Here is a 15,223-nt window from a genome sequence, read left to right as displayed (position 1 = left end):
GCTGTCAGTTTCTGGTCTATGTATGGGGTTTAATCTGTAACCATCAGTTTCTGATAAAAAGTGTGTGGTTTAATCTGTACCTGTCAGTTTCTGGTAGTTGAGTGTTGGTTTTATCCCATAGCTGTCAGTTTCTGGTCCATGTGTGGGGTTTAATCTGTATATTTCAGTATCTGGTATATGAATGTGATATGTTTCAATAGTGAAACAGCATTTGATCCTACCGCTCTGTGTGGTTGTAAGATTCACAATGAAACTCAGCCACTTCGGATCACTGTTGGACTGACAGCTTCTGCTGCCTGTGATAACAGGATTGAGGTCAGTTCTGTGTCTCTGCGCTCTGTGAGTGATAATGTACTTACTATATGCGAGAAGGAGCTGCCTGCACTTTGTCTTGTGTTCTGGGTGGAAGAAATATCATATTTATACTGGCTCAATGAAGTATTTTGCTTTGAGAATAATACCAGAAAAATATTAGTTATGATATGGACAACTGATGGGGAAAATATAAAATAAAGTTGTAATGAATGTATATGTTTATAATAAAGTAAAGTATCTGGAGAGAGGAAACCGTGATTCAAACAGTGTCCTTGTCTGACCTCACTGCAGTACAGCGGCACTCAGATTTTCCATACCAGGTGTGTAGGACGGTTCTATAGAAAGTTATCAGCATCCAGACGCAACTCAAACCCAGCACTGGTCCATGAATGGGATCACCCGATTAATACAATCGAGGTTTATATCCTCCACTCCCATAGGACTACCTGTAAAATTCTGAATCGCTTTCTGGATTATAACCACAGGTACCTGAGCTGTACAACAATTGCTCTCAGTCTATTGGAACCGAGTTAAGTGCCTGTGCAGTCAACAGAATGTCACAGAGCCCGGATCCTGATGTATCCGAGGGAGCGACAATGTATCTCTCGATCACCTTCAATACGGTTCTGGAGAACTCAACGCACCGAAACAAAATTACCAAATTTGAAATGTCTACTTTCTGTCCTGGTGCCTGCAATAGATGCACTTTGTGACACTCCTCACATCCTCACTGTCAGGCTGTGTTTCCACTGTTCAATGTCCAAGGGCAGACACGGTGAGATTGGGACTGAATCAGGAACATTCACTGCTGGTTTGGTGACAGAAACCAGCAATGATTTGAAAGAGTGTGGTGATTAACTTTCTCTGTTACCTTACACTGTACACACACAGCCCGGGATATCCCCGCTCCCTTCCCCCACTCACTCCATGTTCCCGAACTACTACCTGCTCCATTCTGCCTCTTACAAAACAGCCCCCGATTCCCTGACAAAGCCCATTTGCGGACACAGTCCCAACGCGATGAGCTGCTGTAAGGTGGCTGCTGTTTGCTCCCTTACTCTGGCCCAGGATATCTCCGCTCCCTGATGTGGTCAACGATTATCAGCCCAGCACAGAGGAAATGGCAGCCATTGGCAGAGTTGGGGGAGGGGAGGTCGCATGGGCCCTTCCCGTCGGTTTAAACACTGGGCAGGGAGACGAGTGGCCGGGGGTGGTGGGGAGCAGGCAAGTATTTCAATGCTCGAGTGTGAAGTTTGGAGGTGGATCTGGAAGCTCAGAGGCCGCTGTCTCTGCTCAATCTGTCACCCTGTATAGTTCAGACTATGGGATGTGAGTGTGTGTTTTACACTGTATAGTTCAGACTATGGGATGCGAGTGTGGGTTTTACACTGTATTGATCAGACTATGTGATGCGAGTGTGTGTTAAATTTTATATGAATCAAAAAGCAGAATGTTTAAAAGAGGAGAGACTAGCAAATGTAGTTATTTAGCGGGATTTAAGTGTCATTGTACACGAATCACATATAGTTAACTTGCAGCTACTGCAAGCAATTAGGAAGGTAAAGGATATGTTGGCCTTTATTACAAGGGGTTTGGAGTATAAGAGTAAAGAAATGTGGCTGCCATTATGTAGGGCTTTGGTGAGACCACACCTGGATTACTGGGCACAGTTTTGGTCTCATTGCCTAAGGAAGGATATTAGAGGGGGTGCAACATTGAATCCTGGGTTAGAGAGATTGAGTGAAATGCACCGATACACTCTGGAGTTTAGAAGAATGAGAGCGGAGCTCATTGAAACCTAAAAAAAAATCTTAGAATTCTTGGCAGGGTAGATGCTGTGAGGATGTTTCCCTTTGCTGGATAGTCTCGATCTAGGGGTCACAGTCTCAGGATAAGGGATCGGACACTTAGGACTGAGATAAGGAGCAATGTATTCACTCAGAGGGATGTGAATCTTTGGAATTCTATACACATAGGTCTGAGATGCTCAGTCATTGAGTATATTCAAGACAGAGAACAAAGGGAATCAAGGGAAATGGGTATCAGGCAGGAGTTCAGGGTGAAGTTCAGCCATGAATGTAATGAATTGTGGAGCAGGCTCGAGCTGCCTTACCGCCTGCTATTTCTTATTCTCTTACAGCTGTCAGTATCTGCTACGTGAGTGTTGTTCTTTCTTCAGTTTTTGGTGGGCAAAAGTGGGTTTTATTATACACCATGTCAGCTTCTGGAATGTGACTGCGAGTTCCACTCTGTTTTTGCCTGTCTCCGGGATGTGAGTGTGGATTTTACTCTGTACCTGTCGGTCTCTGGTATGTCAATGTGGGTATTATCCTGTACCTGTCAGTTTCTCGTATGTGATTGGGGGATTTATTCTGTACTTGTCAGTTTCTGTTATGTGAGTTCTATTCTGTACCTGTTATTTTCTGAATTTGTAACATGGGTTTTCCTCTGTACCTGCCAGTTTCTGGGATGTGAGTGTTAACTTTTTGTCTGTACCTGTCTGTTTCCGGTATAGGAATGTAGGTAAAACTATGTAGTTCTCAGTCTCTGGGATGTGAGTGTGCGTTTTACTCTGTATCAGTCACGTCTTTGGTATGTGAGTGGGTTTTATTCTATAGCTGTCATTCTCTGCTATGCGAGTGTGATTTTACACTTTATCATTCAGACTCTGGTATGTGAGTGGGGTTTTATTCTGTACCTGTCATTTTCTCGTATGTTAACGTGGGCTTTAATCAGTACCTGGCAGTTTCTGATATGAGAGAGTGGATTTTAGCCTGTATCTGTCAGTTTATGATAAGAGAGTGGGTATCTCTCATTGTCTTTTATGTAAGTGTAAGTTTTACTCTGTATAGCTTAGTCTCGGATATGGGAGTGCAGAATTTACTCTATAGCTGTCTGTCTGTGTGATGCAAGTGTGGATTTTACTCTGTATCTGTTAGTCTCTGATGTGAGTGTGTGAGTTTTACTCTGTATCTGTCAGTTTCTGGTATGCAAGTGTGGTTTTCCTCTATCATTCAGGCTCTGGGATGAAAATGAGAGTTTTACTCTGTATGTTAATATCTGCGATGTGAGTCTGGGTTGTACTCTAACTTTCATTTTCTCAAATCTGAGTTGGGTTTTATTTTGTACCTGTCAGTTTCTAGTATATGAATAGGGGTTTTAATCTGTACCTGTCAGTTTCTGCTGTGATAGTGCTGCTTTTGTGCTGTATCTGTCAGTTTCTGATGTGTGAGTCTGTTTTAATCTGTACCTGTTAGGCTGTGGGATTTGAGTGTGTGCTTGACTCTGCATCGATCAGTATCTTTTATGTGGCTGTTGATTTTGCTCTGTAGCTGTCACTCTCTGGGATGTGAATGTGGGTTTGACTCTGTAGCTGTCATTTTCTCACGTGAGTGTGTCATAGACTGTATGTGTCACTCTCTGTGGTGTGAGTGTGGGCTTTACTCTGTATGTGTCAGTTTTTGGAATGAGAGTTTGGTTTTAATCTTTACCTGTCAGTTTCTGGTATTTGTCTGTTGTTGTTACTCTCCAATTGTTAGTTTCCAGGATGTGATTGTGTATTTTAATCAGTACCTGCCAGTTTCTTGTACAGGAGTGTGGATATTAGTCATATCTTCCAGTCTCTGGTATGTGAGTGTGTGTTTTACTTTATAGCTGTCTGACTCTGGGATGCAAGTGTGTATTTTATTCTGTATCTGCTGGTTTACAGAATGTATTAACAAAAACTGAGAGGTACAGAATAAAAGTCATGTGAATATCCATTTTACTCTGCACCAGTCACTTTCCGATATGTGAGTGTGGATTTTAACCTATATCTGCCAGTCAGTCAGTGTGTTACCATATGTAATTGTGATTCAATCTCAATCCGTCATTCACTGTGCCCGAGAGTATGTATCATTCTGTGTCTCTCAGTCCCTGGCACTGTGTGTAGCTGTGGGGTCCATTCTGTGTCTCAGTCCCTGGCACTGTTTGTAGGTGTGGGTCCATTCTGTGTCTCTCAGTCCCTGGCACTGTTTGTGGGTGTGGGATCCATTCTGTGTCTCTCAGTCCCTGGCACTGTTTGTGGGTGTGGGGTCCATTTTGTGTCTCTCAGTCCCTGGTACTGTGTGTGGGTGTGGGGTCCATTCTGTGTCTCTCAGTCCCTGGTACTGTTTGTGGGTGTGGGATCCATTCTGTGTCTCTCAGTCCCTGGCACTATTTGTGGGTGTGGGGTCCATTTTGTGTCTCTGAAACCCTGGCACTGTTTGTGGGTGTGGGGTCCATTTTGTGTCTAAGTCCCTGGCACTGTTTGTGGGTATGTCCATTCTGTGTCTCTCAAACCCTGGCGCTGTTTGTGGGTGTGGGATCCATTCTGTGTCTCTCAGTCCCCGGCACTGTTTGTGGGTGTGGGGTTCACTATGTCTCTGTTAGAATGGTGATGTGTGAGAGTGCGAGAGTTATTATGTAATTGACAGTCTCTTGTTGCCAGCTATTCTTGCTGTGTGACTGTTGGATTCTGTTCCTTCTTTATGTCTATGCTAGTTTGAGATTATCTGTGATTATGTCAGGAGGAGGTTTGGTTCAGTCCATTACCTCCGTTTCTCTGCTCTTGTATGTTAGTTGCTGGGTTTGAGAGTCAGTGTACAGACACCACTGTGGATTGACACCGTGTCAGTCAGTCCTTGTGTGTGAGTAAGGGAGTGAAAATGGATCTGCCTCTCAGAGCGATATGTTTGGACTTTGAAACAACATCTTATTGTACTGTTCCAAGTGACTGTGGGATTCATAATGTAACTCTGGGATTCGGATCACTGTGGGACTAGACAGCTTCTGCTACCTGTGACAATATGATTGAAGTCAGTTCTGTGTCTCTGCGCTCTGAGTGATAATGTACTTACTGTGTGTGAGAGGGAGCTGCCTGCACTGTTCCTTGTGTTCCAGGTGGCGGAAAGATCACATTTATTCTGGGGGTGAAGTATTTTGCTCTGAGAATAATAATATGAGAAAAATATTAGGTACAAGTCATGGACAGGTGCCTGTAGACTATAACAATAAAGTTATAATTAATGTGTTTCTTTATAATAAAATAAAGTATCTGGAGAGAGGAATGCGCGATACAAACAGTGACATTGTCTGACCTCACTGCAGTACAGCGGCACTCAGATTCTCTCATCATCATCATCATCATCATAGGCGGTCCCTCGAACCAGGATGACTTGCTTCCACGTGAGCTCACAGATGTTTCAATGAAGGACCTGATATTCCAATCCTGACTCCAATTGAAAGGGTGGAAGATGCCTGTGCGTGGATTTTTTTAACGTGTGGTGACCGTTGCACATCAGCCACCACATGGACTTGACAGAGCTAGGACTTTATCCAGTGGCAAGGGTAGACCAGGACTGGAGACCTGCTCGGCTGCACAGACCTAGTGCGCACAGACCCAGTGTGGGCTGGCCTGTGCTGCCCCTGGGCCATCGGCTCTTCTGGGCCTTGTACCCTCATTCGCCGCACCTCCGTCACAATCTCTCGCCACTCCTCCGCCACAAACATTCGCCGCACCTCCGTCATGATCTCCCACCGCACATCCATTACAAACATTCGCCGAACCTCCGCCACGATCACCCACCGAATCTCAGCCACGATCCCTCAATGCTCCTCCGCCTCGATCACTCACCACACCTCCGCCACGACCATGAGCAGAGGAGCGGGACGGTCGTGGTGGAGGTGTGGTGAGTGATCAGATTCCCCACACCAGCTGTGTCAGACGGTTCTATAGTAAGTTATCAGCATCCAGACACAACCCAAACCCAGCACTGGTCCATGAATGGGAACACCCGATTGGCACAGTCCAGGTTTATATCTCCCACTTCCATGGGACAATCTGTAAAGTTCTGAATCGCTTCCTGGATTATAACCACAGGTACCTGGGCTGTACAACAATTGCTTTCAGTCTAATGAAACAGAGCTGAGAGCCTGTACAGTTAACAGAATGTCACAGATGTATCTGAGGGAGCGACAATGTATCTCTCGATCACCTGCAACACGGTTCTAGAGAATTCAACACACCGAAACAAAATAATCGATTATTGAAGTGTCTCTTTTCACACTCCTCTCCTGGTGCCTGCAATAGATGCACTTCGTGACACTCCTCAGTCAGGCTGTGTTTCCACTGTTCAATGTCCAAGAACAACAGACACTGTGAGATTGGAACTGAATCAGGAACATTCACTACTGATTTGCGGAAAGAAAGCAGCACTGATTTGAAAGAGCGAGATGATTTACTTTCTCTGTTACCTTACACTGTACACACACAGCCCGAGAATGGCTTCTCCCTTCCCCCACTCACTCCATGTTCCAGAAGTAATTCCTGCTCCACTCCACCTCTTACAGACAGCCCCCGACTGCCGCTGAACTTACCCCGACTCAAAGCCCATCTGTGGACTCAGTGCTAATGTGATGAGCTGCTGTAAGGAGGCTGCTGTTTGCTCCCTTACTCGGGCCCGGGATATCTCCGCTTCCTGATGTGTTCAGCGATCATCAGCCCAGCAGAGAGGAAACGGCAGCCGCTGACAGAGCTGGGGGAGGGGAGCTCACATGGGCCCTTCCCGTCGGTTTAAACATTGGGCGGTGAGAGGGAGGAGCAGCATGTATTTAGTGCATGCTCAGACCATCTTTTTGTCACTATTTAAATCAGCAAAAATGAGATTGTTTCACAAGTTGCTTTTATCACTAATTAAATGGGCCACATTGAGAGAATTTTAATTATAATCCGAATTACCAACAAAATGATTCGGTGAGCCGGACACTGGAGTGTGATTTCCTAGAGAGTTTTACTCTTTCCGTCAGTCTCTGGTGTGTGAGTGTGTCCCTGTCATTTCTGATAGGGGATTATGGGTTTTACTTGCTGCATATTATTGTTCTGATAACTGGGTGAGAGTTTTATTCTGTACCTGTCAGTCTCTGCTATGGGAATGTGGGTTTTATTCTGTACCTGTCAGTCTCTGCTATGTGAGTGTGGGTTTTATTCTGTATCTCTTAGTTTCTGCTATGTGAGTGTGGGTTTAATTCTGTTCCTATCAGTTTATGCTATGGGAATGTCGGTTTCATTCTGGACTCGTCAGTCTCTGCTATGCAAAAATGGGTTTTACTCGACCTGTCAGCTTCTCGTATGAGAGTGTGGGTTTTTATCCTCAGTTTATGGTGGGAGAGTGTGGGTTTTATTCTGTAGCTGTCAGTCTATGTTGTGAAAGTGTGCATTTTACTCTGTACCTGTCAGTTTCTAATGTGTGAGTGTGGGTTTTATTCTGTACCTGTCAGTCTCTGCTATGGGAATGTGGGTTTTATTCTGTACCTGTCAGTCTCTGCTATGCGAGTGCGGGTTTTACTCTACCTGTCAGTTTCTAGTATGAGTGTAGGTTTTTTTTGTACCTGTCAATCTCTGGAATGTGAGTTTGGGTTTATTCTATTTTAACCTGGCTATGAAACCTGCTCCCTCGCGGCATAGGTGTCCACTGGAAATAAACTCAGCAGATCAGTACGAATCGCTTGCCGATTATTCAAAAGTTTCAGATAAATGCACAAAATGACCAAACTGCTTCAAAAACAGACACAAGCTGTCAAAAATAATGGAAAACAAGGCCCAGTAGATTTAGAGAGAGAGCTCGGGCTGGTGGGAATCCATCACTGGGTCGTTCACACAAGCCAAGTGGATTAATTTGGTGATAATACGAATTCACTGGTAGGTATTCAGTGAGTAAGGTAAATAATCACCAGATTGGAATTTAGCTTTTTTTTGTAACATCACAGATAAGTGGATCGCAAGCAGGGTGGAGGAATTTGGTGATAGTAGGAATTCATTGCAAATTATTGACCTGGTTAGGAAATTGACTGAGCTGTCGGAGACAGAGGGTAGGGACAAAGGTTGGTTCTCAAGTTGGCAGGATGTGGTGTCCCACAGGGATCTGTGTTGGGGATTAAACTATCCCTAGTATTTATTAATGACTTAGTTGATGGCAATAGAAAGTCATATATCTAAATTTGCCACTGAACACAAAAGAAAGATGGCATTGCAGGCAGTGTAGTTGAAAGCATCAAATTACAAAGGGATAGCGATAGATTAAGTTCATGAGCAAAGCTGCGTCAAATCGATTTCAATGTAGACAAATGTGAGGTCATCCACTTTGGACCTAAAAAGGATACAAGAGGGTACTTTCTAAATGGTAAAAAGGTAAAAACAGTGGAAGTCCACAGAGACTTGGGAGTCCAGGTACAGAGATCATTAAAATGTCATGAACAAGTACAGAAAATAATCAGAAAGGCTGATGGAATGCTGGTTTTTACATCTCGTGCACTAGAATACTAGGGGGTAGAGGTTATGCTGCAGCTATACAAAGCCCTGGTTAGCCAACACCTGGAGCACTGTGAGCAGTTCTGGGCACCATGCCTTAGGAAGGTTATATTGGCCTTGGAGCGAGTGCAGCGTAGATTTACCACAATGATACTCGGACTCCAAGATTTAAGGTATGAGGAAAAATTACACAAATTAGGGCTGTATCCCCTAGAATTTAGGTTAAGGGCTGATCTGATCGAAGTTTAAGATATTAAGCGGAACAGATGGGGTAGATAGAGAGAAACTATTTCCGCTGGTTGGGGATTCTAGGACTTGGGGCAGTCTAAAAATTAGAGCCAGAACTTTTAGCAGTGAAATGAGGGAACACATGTATACATAATGGGTGGTAGAAGTTTGGAACTTGCTTCCTCAAACACCAATTGATGCTAGGTCAGTTATTAATTTTAAATCGGAGATTGATAGCCGTTTGTTAACTAAAGGTATTAAAGGATCTGGTCAAAGGTGGGTATATGGAGTAAGGTCACAGATCAGCCATCATCTCATTGATTGGGGGAACAGGCTCGAGGGGCTCAATGGCCTACTCCTGTTCCTATGGAGCACTTGCCAGGACTGGTGAAATAATCCAAATAAAGATTCATTTGCTGAGACTCTGCAGCAGTTGTTTTCTGCTGTTAAATACCAGAATCAAATTGATCAGAATGCACCAATTGAAACAGAAAATCAGCACTTTCTGGGGAGGTGAATGGCCGAGACACATTGATACTGAACTGTATTTAGTGAGCAACAGAACAAAGACAATCTCACACAGACACATACACACACGTAGAGACATACCCACAGAAGCACATACACAAGCACATACACATTCATATATCAAAATATATACATAAACACATACACAGCCACAAAGATTGACACACATACACTTCTCTAACTGACGAGAAGCTCGGAGCTGTGGATGAGCAGAGATTTTTCAGGGCAGGGGTATAAAAGAATACGGAGGTAAAGCAGGTGGAAGGAGTTAAGAGACAGATCAGCCCTGATCTCACTGAATGGGGGAACAGGCTCGAGGAGCTGAATGACCTGTTCCTGTTCCGATGTTCCTTCCTCCACTTTATCTCCAGTGTCACTATCAAGCACTCCCAGGGCACATACAATACTGAGCACCCTCTACATTACCTTGGCATTACTACTGTCACTCTATCCCCAGCCCTACTCCAAACCATTTCTGTTCCTGAATTTATAAACTAGGAAAATGTAGAAACGATAAATCCTCAGGACTGGATGAATTGCATCCGCGCAAACTAAACCATGCAAAGGAAGAGCCCATCGAGAGAATTGTGTTCAGTTCTGGACCTCACGAATGATGTATTAGCTTTGGCGGGGGTGCAGCACAGATTCAGCAGATTGATACCGGGGCTAAAAGGGTTAAATTATGAGGACAGGTGGCATAGACAAATCTTTTACTTCCTTGAAGATAGAAAATGAAGGATGATATCATTGACATGTTTAAGATGATGGAGAGATACTATTTCATCTGGTGGGAGAGTCCAGAACAAGGGGAATAAACTTAAAAGTTAAAGCTAGGCCGTTCAGGAGTGAGGCCAGAATGCACTTCTTCACACAAAGGTCAGTCGCAATCTGGAAATCTCTCCCCCAAAAAGCTGGAGCTCAACTGAAACATTCAAGACTCAGACTAACTGATTTTTGTTAGGTTGGGTTCTATATCTGTATATTGACACACAAAGACAAACACACATACACACAGACATGCTGAAACACACACATGGGTTAAGGGTGTAGGTGAACTGAAAGGGATTAAGCAGACTTTTAAAGGCACTTGTTCGTCAGTCCGTCTGCCGATTTCGGGCCTGGTTTGGTACAAATCTGACCTCTCACCAAGGACTCTGTTTGAACTCACCACATTCATTTTACACAAGTCCTTCAGATTGGTAGGGGTGAAAGGTCAGTATTTTGACCCTCTGACACACCCAGCCCATTGCTGAAGATTGTTTCAAGTGCTGGACCATGTACTTTCAGAATTCACGATAGAATTACATAGTATTCACTTCAGAGAAACAGGCCATTCTGCCCAACATGTCCATGACGGTGTTTATGCTCCACACGAGCATTATCTCACCTTAGTTCACCACACCCTGTCATATCCTTCTATTCCTTTCTCTCTCTCAAGTACATATCTAGCTTCCCCTTAAAGGCGCTCAGCTATTCACCTTAACTCCATGTGCTAGCAAGCTCTACATTCTAATCACTCTCTGGGTAAAGAGGTTTCTCCTGAATTCCTTATTGGATTTATTAGTGACTATCTTATATTTAGTTCCTAGTTTTGGACTCCTCACAAGTGGTAACATCTTCTCTACATCTACCCTAACAAACAGCTACATAATTATAAAGATCTCTATGAGCCTTCTCTTTTCTAGAGAAAGAGCCCCAGCATATTCAGCCATTCTGGATACTTATAACCTCTCACTTCTGGTGTCATCCTTGGAAATCTTTTTTGCAACAGCCACAGTGCCTGTATATCTTTTTCATAATATGGAGACCAAACCTGAACACAGTATTCCAAGTGTCGTCCAACCAAGGTTCTATATACATTTAACAAAACTTCTCTGCTTTGCAATTCTCTTACTCTAGAAATGAAACCCAGTGCTTTATTTATATTTCCTTTGCCTTGTTAACCTGCTTTTAATGATTTGTGCATCTGTTCCCCAAGATCACTGGTGGGCAAAATACAGCCGATGGGCCATATCTGGCCCGCCAAGACATTCTATCCGTCCCGCTGGATGGGACAGAAATAGAACGCAAGCCAGATCTCGAGCTGCACATTCGTCTATCCACTTTCACTTCTCATGAGTCAGAGACAGACCCCAACTGCAGCCAAGGAAAAAACATAGTAATACTTCATTTAAATTAATAATTCGCCAAAGCGATTTTCTCTGGCCTGATCTTAAAAGGATCCGTTGAGTAATTCTAGGCGCCAATGGCAGACGTCGGTACCCAGAATGCACTGCGTACTAGAATATGCCCTATGCAATTTAGAGTGGAGTCATGACTGCTCATCTCCACAAATCTTTTACCGAAGAAAGTGACTGGCTCTGCATCTTTCTTCTCCCGGTACAATGGCAGGGGAGTTCTCATCTCGCACCAATTGGGACAGCATTAGTAATCTTTGCAGAGGGACATAGTGATGACTGAGGTGGGAAAATGATGCTGACACAGACTCTAAAGGAGGTACAGTTCTATTTCACAGCACTGATTACAGAGACCAGAAGATACCACAACATTTTCAACTTTTATCTTTGATTCGGTCCAAGTCAGCATGGATTTATGAAAGGGAAATCATGCTTGACAAATCGTCTAGAATTGTTTGAGGATGTAACTAGTAGAGTGGACAAGAGGGAGCCAGTGGATGTGGTATATTTAAGACTTTCAAAAGGCTTTTGACAAGGTCCCACTCAAGAGATTAGTGTGCAAAATTAAAGCACATGGTATTGGGGGTAATGTACTGACGTGGTTGGCAGACAGGAAGCAAAGAGTAGGAATAAATAGATCCTTTTCAGAATGGCAGACAGTGACTAGTGGGGTACTGCAAGGTTCAGTGTTGGGACCCCAGCTATTTACAATATACATTAATGATTTAGATGAAGGAATTGAATGTAACATCTCCAAGTTTGCAGATGACACTAAGCTGGGTGGCAGTGTGAGCGATGAGGAGGATGCTAAGAGGCTGCAGGGTGACTTGGACAGTTAAGGTTGTGAATGTGCATGAAGAAGTTGTGAATGTGTCAGTTGAAGAGGATCATGGGAAGATAGCTAAAAGAAAATGTCAAGCTGCGATATTTGCAATGTCGACACAAAAAGGGGTTACTCAGATTTGTGGTCAAACACGAGTTACGCGAAAAAGCAAAGTCAGGCATGAGTCAGATGACAGGCTGCTATAACCAGCCGTAAAATAGGGAAATGCAATGTAAAACAAAACTTTAAACACATCCCTGGAGCCCGTCCTATTTGGAGAGTTGTTAGCCTGCAATTGGGTATGCTATGGGGGAAGCCGACCAATGATTGTATAAACTGAGTGTCACTCAAATATGTTCTGCTGTAACAATGTATAAATATTGAGCTTTTGTACTGTTACGAGACTTGTCAAGAGAGAGGTGAACAGCTCAAATCGAGGGTGTTCCCTTTATCTTAACAGGTCCCGGCCGGAGAATCTCTAATAAAGGTCTTATGTTGCGAAGACTAAAAGTGTTCGTGTGTCAGTGAATTTGCTGAAACAGATTGAAGGGAAAATAATCCGTATCAACAAGGTGAGTGGGCAAATACATGGCAGATGCGATATAATGTAGATAAATGTTTGGTGGTAAAAACAGGAATGCAGATTATCTGAATTATGACAGGTTAGTAAAAGGGGAGGTGCAACGAGACCTGGGTTTCATGGTACACTCATTGAAAGTTGGCATACACGTACAGCAGGCGGTGAAGAAGGCAAATGGCATGTTGGCCTTCATAGCGAGAGGATTTGTGTATAGGAGCAGAGAGGTCTTACTATAGTTGTTCAGGGCCTTGGTGAGGCCACACCTTGAATATTGTATACAGTTTTGTTCTCCTAATCTGAGGAAAGACATTCTTGCTATTTTGAGGGAGTGCAGCGAAGGTTCACCAGACTGATTCCTGGGCTGACAGGACTGACATATGAAGAAAGACTGGATCGACTAGGCTTATATTCAATGAAATTTAGAAGAATGATAGGGGATCTCATAGAAACATATAAAATTCTGACGGGATTAGACAGGTTAGATGCAGGAAGAATGTCCCCGATGTTAGGGAAGTCCAGAACCAGGGGTCATAGTCTAAGGATAAGGGGTAAGCCATTTAGGACCGAGATGAGAAGAAACTTCTTCAGAGTTGTGAGCATGTGGAATTCTCTACCACAGAAAGTTGTTGAGGCCAGTTGGTTAGATATATTCAAAAGGGAGTGAGATGTGGCCCTTACGGCTAAAGGGATCAAGGGGTATGGAAAGAAAGCAGGAATGGGGTACTGAAGTGCAGATCAACCATGATCATATTGAATGGTGGTGCAGGCTCGAAGGGCCGAACAGCCTACTCCTGCACCTATTTTCTATGTTTCTATGTTTCATTTATAAGCAGTACCGGATACAAGTTGTGCATGTAAGATAGCATCTGGCTACTACATGAAATTATGTTTATGCAATGTTTTAATTTTTTTGCGCACGGTCCCTTTAAATTTGCTGCACAGCTGGGCACGATGCAGCTGCACATGCGCAGTCTCTCTTCCAGTGGCAGGAGCTGGGGATCAGTCTGTGCGGGACCCAGCGATTGGTGGAATATTGGTGGGCGGCACTCAACAGCTCACCAAAACTTTGTTAAGTGGCCCTCCAGCCCAAATAATTGCCCACCCTGCCCGAGATCTCTTTGCTCCTCAACACCATTTAGATACTTTTTTTCCTGAAAATGGAGTACTTGCATTTATATTGCACCTTTCACCACCACCACACATCTCAAAACAAAGCTTTAAAGCAAATGAAGTACTTTTGGAGCGTAGTTATTGTTGTAATGTGAGAAACGCAGCACCAATTTGCACACAGCAAGCTCCCACAAACAGCAATGTGATGAGAACAGAAGAAATAGGAGCAGGAGTAGGCCATTCGGCCCATTGAGCCTGCTCCGCCATTCAATAAGATCATGGCTGTTCTGATCATGGACTCAGCTCCACTTCCCTGCCCGATCCCTGTAACCCTGTATTCCCTTAACACTCAAAAATCTGTCCATCTCCACCTTAAAGATATTCAAAGACCCAGCCTCCACAGCTCTCTGGGGCAGAGAATGCCACAGATTTACAACCCTCAGAGAAGAAGTTCCTCCTCATAGTTTTAAATGGGCCCCTTATTCTGAGACGATGTCCCCTTGTTTTAGTTCCCCTATGAGTGGAAATATCCTTTGTGCATCCACCTTGTCGAGCCCCCTCATTATCTTGTATGTTTCGATATGATCACCTCTCATTCTTCTGAACTCCAATGTGTATAGGCCCAATCTACTCAACCCATCTTCATAAGTCAACCTAATGAACCTTCTCTGAATAACCTCTAATGCAAGTATATCCTTCCTTAAATACAGAGACCAAAACTGTACGCAGTACTCCAGGTGTGGCCTCACCAATACCCTGTACAGTTGTAGCAGAACTTCTCTGCTTTTATACTCTATCCCCCTTGCAATAAAGGCCAACATTTCATTTGCCTTCCTGATTACGTGCTGTACCCCATACTAACTTTTTGTGTTTCATGCACAAGGATGCCCAGGTCTCTCGGTACTGTAGCACTTTGCAATTTTGCTCCATTTAAATAATAATTTGCTTTTTAATTCTTTCTGTGAAAGGTGGACAACCTCACACTTTCCCACATTATACTCCATCTGCCAAATGTTTGCCCACTCACTTAGTCGATCTATATCCCCTGCAGATTTTGTGTGTCCTCCTCACAACTTGCTTTCCCACCCATCTTTGTATCATCAGCAAACTTGGCTACATTACACTCGGTCCCTTCA

This window comes from Pristiophorus japonicus, chromosome 9 (genome assembly GCF_044704955.1).
Source record: "Pristiophorus japonicus isolate sPriJap1 chromosome 9, sPriJap1.hap1, whole genome shotgun sequence".
In the NCBI taxonomy this organism is placed as follows: domain Eukaryota; kingdom Metazoa; phylum Chordata; class Chondrichthyes; family Pristiophoridae; genus Pristiophorus; species Pristiophorus japonicus.
This window is presented reverse-complemented; position numbering follows the sequence as displayed.